Consider the following 7,171-nt stretch of genomic DNA (forward strand, 5'->3'; position numbering starts at 1 on the left):
GTAATATGTACCACATTTTAAAAATTCAATCCACTTTCAATGGGCAGCACGGTTAGTTCCGTATTTTTGTTGTTGTGAATATTGCTACAATAAACATGCATGCACAGGTATCTTTTTTGTGGAATGATTTGAGTTCTTCCGGGGATATTCCCAGAAGGGGGATTTCTGGGTTGTATGGAAGATCAATTTTTAGATCTTTTAGAAATTTCCACACTTTTCTTTTTGAGATGGTCTCACTCTTTCACTCAGGCTGGAGTGCAGTGGCATGATCACAGTTCATTGCAGCCTTGACCTCCTGGGCTCAGGCTATCCTTCTACTTCAGCCTCTCAAGTAGCTGGGACTAAAGGCATGAGCCTCCATGCCTGGTTAATTTTTAAATTTTTTTGTAGAGATGAGGTCTCACTATGCTTCCGAGCTGGTCTCAAACTCCTTGGCTCAAGCAATCCTGCTCCTGGCAAACCTCCCTTCCCCTTTAGATATGTTGAATAATTTTTCATGTACTTACCATATGTATATCTTTAGCCATTTTAAAATGGCCATTTGTTTATCTTCTTTGGAGAAATGTCTATTCAAATCCTTTGCCCATTTAAAAATTGAGTTGTTTATCTTTTCTTACTGAGTTGTAAGAATTCTTTACGTAACATTCTGGATACTAGACCCGTATCAGATATATGATTTGCAAAGCATTCTCTCCTATTCTGTGGATAGTCACTATTTTGTTGTGTCCTTTGATACACAGTAGTTTTCAGTTTTGATGAGGCCCAATTTATCTATTTTTTTCTTTTGTTGCTTGTGCTTTTGGTGTCATCTAAGAATCAATTGCCAAATACAAGGTCATAAAGATTTATTGCTATGTTTTCTTCTAAGAATTTTATAGCTTTAACCCTTACGTTTAAGTTGATTCTGCGTTAATTTTTTAATGTGGTGTGAGTTAAGGGCTCGATTTTGCATGTGGTTACCTAGTTGCCAGGATCATTTGTTGAAAATGCTATAGTTTTCCTCACTGAATGGTCTTGGCATCTTCGTTGAAAATCAGTTGACTATAGATGTATGAGTTTATTTCTGGACTCTCAATTCTATGCCATCGATTTATGTCTATCCTTAAGCTAGTATCACACTATTTTGACTACTGTAGCTTTGTAGTAAGTTTTGAAATTGGAAAGTGTGAGTCTCCTAACTTTGTTCTTCTTAAAAAAAAATTTTTTTTTTTTTGAGTTGGAGTTTCACTCTGTCGCCCAGACTGGAGTGCAGTGGCACTCTCCTGGCCACAGCAACCTCAGCCTGCTGGGCTCCGGTGATCCTTCTGCCTCAGTCTTCCAAGTAGCCAGATATACAGGCGGCGCTACCATGCCTGGCTAATTTTTGATTTATTGTAGAGGTCTCACCAAATTGCCCAGGTGGGTCTCAAACACGTGGGCTCAGGCAATCTACTCGCTTCGGCCTCCCAAAGTGCTAGGATTACAGGCTGAGCCATCGAGCTCAGCCTAAACATTTTTTTATTTTAAAGATGTGGGGTACAAATCAGGGTGAGGTGTGCAAATATTCATTATGCAAGTACCCTTGTTGATGAGGTGTACTCCCCCACCCCCATCGGATTCCCACTACTGCCAATCCCGCTTCCCTCGCCCCTGGGGCAGTTTCCCACTACTGTCAATCTTTTCTTAGAGTATTACAATAATTGCTCAAACTCTGCTTTCAAGTGAGAACATGTGTTACACGGTTTTTTGTTTCTGTGATAGATCCTCAGTATTATAGACTCTAAGTCCGTCCAAATTGCTGTGAAGTTCATAATTTTGTCCTTCTTTATGGCTTATAATATTCCATTGTGTATATGTACCACATTTGTTCTTATTTTTAAGACTCTTTTGGCTATTTGGGATCCCTTGCAGTTCCATGTGAATTTTAGGATCACCTTGTTCATTTCTGCAGAAAAGGCAGTTACAATTTTGATAGGCACTGTAACTGAACTATAGATCAATTTAGGGAGTATTGTCATCTTTACATTATTAAGTCTTTCAGTCAATGAACATGGAATATCTTTTTACTTATTTAGATCTTTTCATTTCTTTCAGCGATATTTTGCAGTTTTCAGTGTACAAACCTTAAATGTCTGATTAAATTTACTCCTAAGTATTTTATTAATTTTGATGCTATTGTAAATGAAATTACTTTCTTAATTTCATTTTCAGATCATCACTGCCAGTGTACAGAAATGCAGCTAAATTTCATATAATGATTTTTGTATCCTGCAAATTTCCTAAATTTATTAGCTCTAATAGTTTTTTGTGGATAATTTAGAATTCCCAATCATTTAAAAATTCTTATCCGAATGTTTCATCCAGAAGGGGTGACAAAAGAGACTAAAGCGTTTTACAGAAAAACATTTTATACAACTTAACTAGAAAGACATATCATGTCCAGCAATTGGTCAGGATGAAATCCTAAATTTTCCAAAATTTCCATAATGATATTACACAACCCCCTACCTGATCATTTATCCAGTGAGCAGCCTGGAAAAGATCAATCGCTTTCTGGGGACAACAGCTGCATCTAGTAATCCAACTGCTTTACCAAGGTTTGTGTACCGGGAGGAAGACGGGGAAGCAGAGTCAGACTACAGACCGTGGTGGCAAACTGCAACTAACCCAGAAAGTTGAACACAAGCCAAGAGAAGTGAGACAATCCCCCTGAGGGCACCCAGAGTTCAATCTGTCAGCAGTGGACAGAAGGGTCACTGACCCTGCGATGTGCCCTCCCACACGCCTGCAGCTTTTGAGAGAGATTACAAGTTAGAAATGCATTAGAAGTCATTGACTGCATCAGAAACACAGAGCCAAACAGTTGCTTGTTTTTAGATGGTTCCAGCAAAGAAGCCCTTTCCTGTGGGCATTTGTATGTAACCCAGATGTCCAGCCAGCATCTGTGATGTTTTCACAGTTTAGGTCCCACAGAGGGGCTCCCTAAATCTGCAGTGATCTCAGAGTCAAAGTCCTATTCATTGAGCGTGTGCCTGTTTTCATTTGAGCACAGCACATACTGAGACTGAAACAGTCCATAGCAGACAGTTTCAGGTTTTGGCTGACAGTCAGGCCCAGGCTATTAGGATCGGTGAATTCGGGAATCCAGAAAAGTCAGCGGCTTTTCTTTGGCAGCAGCAAAGCCAGGATGCAGCAGGCTGGAAGGCTACACTTCAAGTTCAAAGTGATAAGCAAGCCTTACCTTGTCAGTCTTAGAGCTCAAATCAAGCCACTCCAACACATGCACACTTTCAAGCGAAAGAGATGACAACCACACACTGGGAGAAGATATTTGCAATATCTTCTGATTTTAAAAACTGTTAGCCAAAATGTAGAAAGAACTCTTACAACTGAACAATAAGAAAATGAGCAACCAAGCTGTGTGGTGGCTCACGCCTGTAATCCCAGCATGTTGGGAAGCTGAGGAAGGAGGATTGCCCAACCTGGGCAACATACCCAGACCCCCGTATCTACAAAAACAAACAAACAAAAAAATTAACTGGGCATGGGGGTGGGTACCTGTAGTTCCAGCTACTTAGGAGGCTAAAGGAGGAGGATCATTGGAGCCCAGGAGTTCAAGACCAGCCTAGGCAACATAGTGAGACCTCATTCTACAAAACGAGAAAGAAAGAAAGAAAATTAGCAGGGGGTGGTGGGACACACCTGTAGTCCCAGCTACTCAGGAGGCTAAGGCAGAAGGATTGCTTGAACCAAGAGGCCGAGCTGTGGTGAGCCATGATTATGCCACTGCATTCTAGCCTGGGTGACAGAGTGAGACCCTGACTCAAAAAAAAAAAAGAAAAAAGAAAGAAAAGGAAAATGAGCAACCTGATTGAAAAATGAACAGAAGGCCTGAACAGGCAGCTGACCAAAGAACATACACAGATGGTAAACAAGCATATGTAAAGATGTTCCATGCCATATGTCATTAGGAAACTGAAAATGAAAACAATGATGAGATCCTGTGACACACCCGCTAGAATGGTGAAAATCCAAGTGCCAACATCACCAAATGCTGACAAGGACGTGGAGCAACAGGAACTCTCATTCATTGCTAGTGGGAATACAAAATGGCACAGCCACTTTGGAAGACAATTTGGCAGTTTCCCGTAAGACTAAACATGCTCTTACAATCTGATCTAGCAGTCACCCTGCTTGGAATTTCCCCAAACGAGTTGAAAACTTATGTCCACATGAAAGCCCGCACATGAATATTTCCAGCAGCTTTATTTCTCATTGCCAAAACCTAGAAACAACCACGATGTCTCTCAGTAGGTGAATGGATACACTGGGGTTATCCAGACAATGGAATATCATACAGCACTCAAATAAAGTGATCTACCAAGCCATTAAAAGACATGGAGGAACCTTTAAATTTGTATTACTAAGTGAAAGAGGTCAACCTAAAAAGCTACACACTGTGTGGTTCCAACTTTATGACCTTCTGTAAAAGGCAAAACCATAGAGACAGTAAGGATCAGTGCTCACTTGGAGCTGGGGAGAGGGAAGGATAAGTAGACAGAGCACAGAGGATTTTTAGGGCATTAAAACGTCTCTGCATGATACGATTATGGTAGATACAAACCATTATACATTCATCTAAACCCATAGACTGTATAACACCAAGAGTGAACCCTGATGCAAACCATGACCTCTGGGTGAGAATGAAGTGTCAACATAGGTTCATTGATGGTATCCAACACACCACTCTGGTGGCAGATGTTGATAGTGCAGAAGGCAGTGCAGATGTATGGAGAAGGGGATGTAAGGAAACTCTGTACTTTACACTTAATTTTTTTTTTTTTTTTAGTTGAGGTCTCACTCAGTTGCCCAAGCTGGAATGCAGTGGCATGATCACAGCTCAGTGTAGCCTCGACCTCCTGGGCTCAGGCGATCCTCCTTCTTCAACCTCCTAAGTAACCGGGACTACAGGGGCACGCCATCATGCCTGGCTATATTTTTGACTTTTGTAGAGATGAAATCTCATTATGCTGCCAAGGCTGGTCTTGAACTCCTGAGCTCAAGTAGTCCTCCTGCCCTGGCCTCCGAAAGTGTTGGGATTATAGGCGTGAGCCACTGCGCCTGGCTTTTCCATTTAATTTCACTGTGAACTTAAAATACATCTAAATAATAGACTCTTAAAAACTCAAACAAAGGCAAAATACTTTTTAGACATTAAAAAAAAAAAGGCACACCAGACTGGAACATCAACAGCCTCTTAGAATCTGGCATTTGGTTTTAACAAGGGCTTATTAGCAAACTAAAAATTGTTAATTGTTTTTTAAAACGCCAAAGTTAGCTGGGTGCGGTGTCTCACGCCTGTAATCACAGCACTTTGGGAGACCAAAACAAGAGGACTGCCTGAGACCAGGGGCTCGAGACCAGCCTGGGCAAGTTAGTGAGATCTTGTCTCTACAGTAAATAAAAAAATTAGTTGGTGGCACATGCCTATAATTCCAGCAACTTGGAAGAATCATCTGAGCCCAGCAGGTTGAGGCTGCGGTGGTCGTGAACGTACCACTGCACTCCAGCCTAAGTGACAGAGTGAGACTCTGACTCAATCAACCAATCAATCAATAAATCTCCAAAAATTTATTTTCATCCAGAGATTGTGTCTCTCTTTATATTCTCTTACCTTTTTTCCAAAGACTCTAGTAAGCCAAAATCACAGCAAAAGTAATTGTTTACAGAGACTTATACTTGTTCTGTTTTCAATATTCAGAAAGTTTAAATTCCAGTCCTCCCATTGGTAGCAAAAAGCAAGGGAGTTGTTACACACACACACCACACACACACACACACACACACACACACACACACACACACACACACACACACTTTGAAACTTTCATTGATCTAGATGATTTCCCCAGTGTATATTACAAGCATAAATGTTTTAAATCGATTTTTAAAAAATCAGACATCTAGTTGAAATAACCATAAAATACAATGCAGGTTTTCAAATTTCCCTTTTTTTCTCATAACAAGTTTATTCAAATCTCTATTGGTAAATTCAGCACTTGCAGGGTTAACATCAATTGGAATAGAAGGTGGGGTTGCTACAGCTTCTTAGGCTGAAGAAAAAGCTGTCCCTTGGTATCCATGGGGGATTGCTTCCAGAAGCCCCCACCAAAATCCACAGATATGCCAGTCCCCCGTGAAAAAAGGCATAGTATTTGCATATCCTTCCATATACTTTAAATCATCTCGGGATTACTCATAATACCTAGTACAGTTGATCCTTAAACAACACGAGTTTGAACTTACATGTGGATATTTTTCAATAAATATTTTGGAAAATTTACAGACCTTACAGGTGCTATTCACAATCAACAGAAATGTAAGCAGATGTAAAGATGCAACATTAACTCATAACTGCATACAATTAACTGTGGTAATAATGTACTACTGTAATAATTTAATAGTCATCTTCTGTTGCTGCTGTGGTGAGCTCAAGTGTCGCAAGTATCTGTTTAAAATGCTGTGTGACACTAATCATCTCCACATGAGCAGTTTATCTCTCCAGTAAATTGCATGTTGTGGTAAAAAGCGATCTCTTGAAGTTCTCATGCATTTTTTATCTTGTTTAGTGAATACTATGATACCATAAACATTGAATAATACTGTAGGACCCATACAAAGTGCCACTAGTGATGCTGGAAGTTATCCGAAGAAGCAGGGGAAAGTTATGACATTACAAGAGAATGCTGAATTGCTTGATATGAACCATAGGTGAAGATCTGCAGCTGCAGTTTCCCGCCATTTTAAACTAAATGAATCCAGCATAAAGACCATTATCAATATAGAAAAGGCTACCAAGTCCAGTGGCTCAAATCTCAGCATTTTGGAGGCCAGGAGTCTGAGGCTGCAATGAGCTATGATTCCTCCAGCCTGGGCAACAGAATGAGACTCTGTCTCTACAAAAATAAAAATAACAAAAATTAGCTAGATGTGATAGTGTGTGTCTATAGTCCCAGCTACTTGGAAAGCTGACGTGGGAGAATCACTTGAGCCCAGGAGTTTGAGGTTATCGTAAGCTAGGGTTATGCCACTGCACTGCACTCCAGCCTCATTGACAGAGCAAGATCCCTTCAAAAGAAAGACAGAAAGAAAGAAAGAAAGAAAGAAAGAAAGAAAGAAAGAAAGAAAGAAA

Source organism: Carlito syrichta, unplaced genomic scaffold, assembly GCF_000164805.1.
Source record: "Carlito syrichta isolate Samal-C Ts95f unplaced genomic scaffold, Tarsius_syrichta-2.0.1 Scaffold316424, whole genome shotgun sequence".
NCBI classification, from domain to species: domain Eukaryota; kingdom Metazoa; phylum Chordata; class Mammalia; order Primates; family Tarsiidae; genus Carlito; species Carlito syrichta.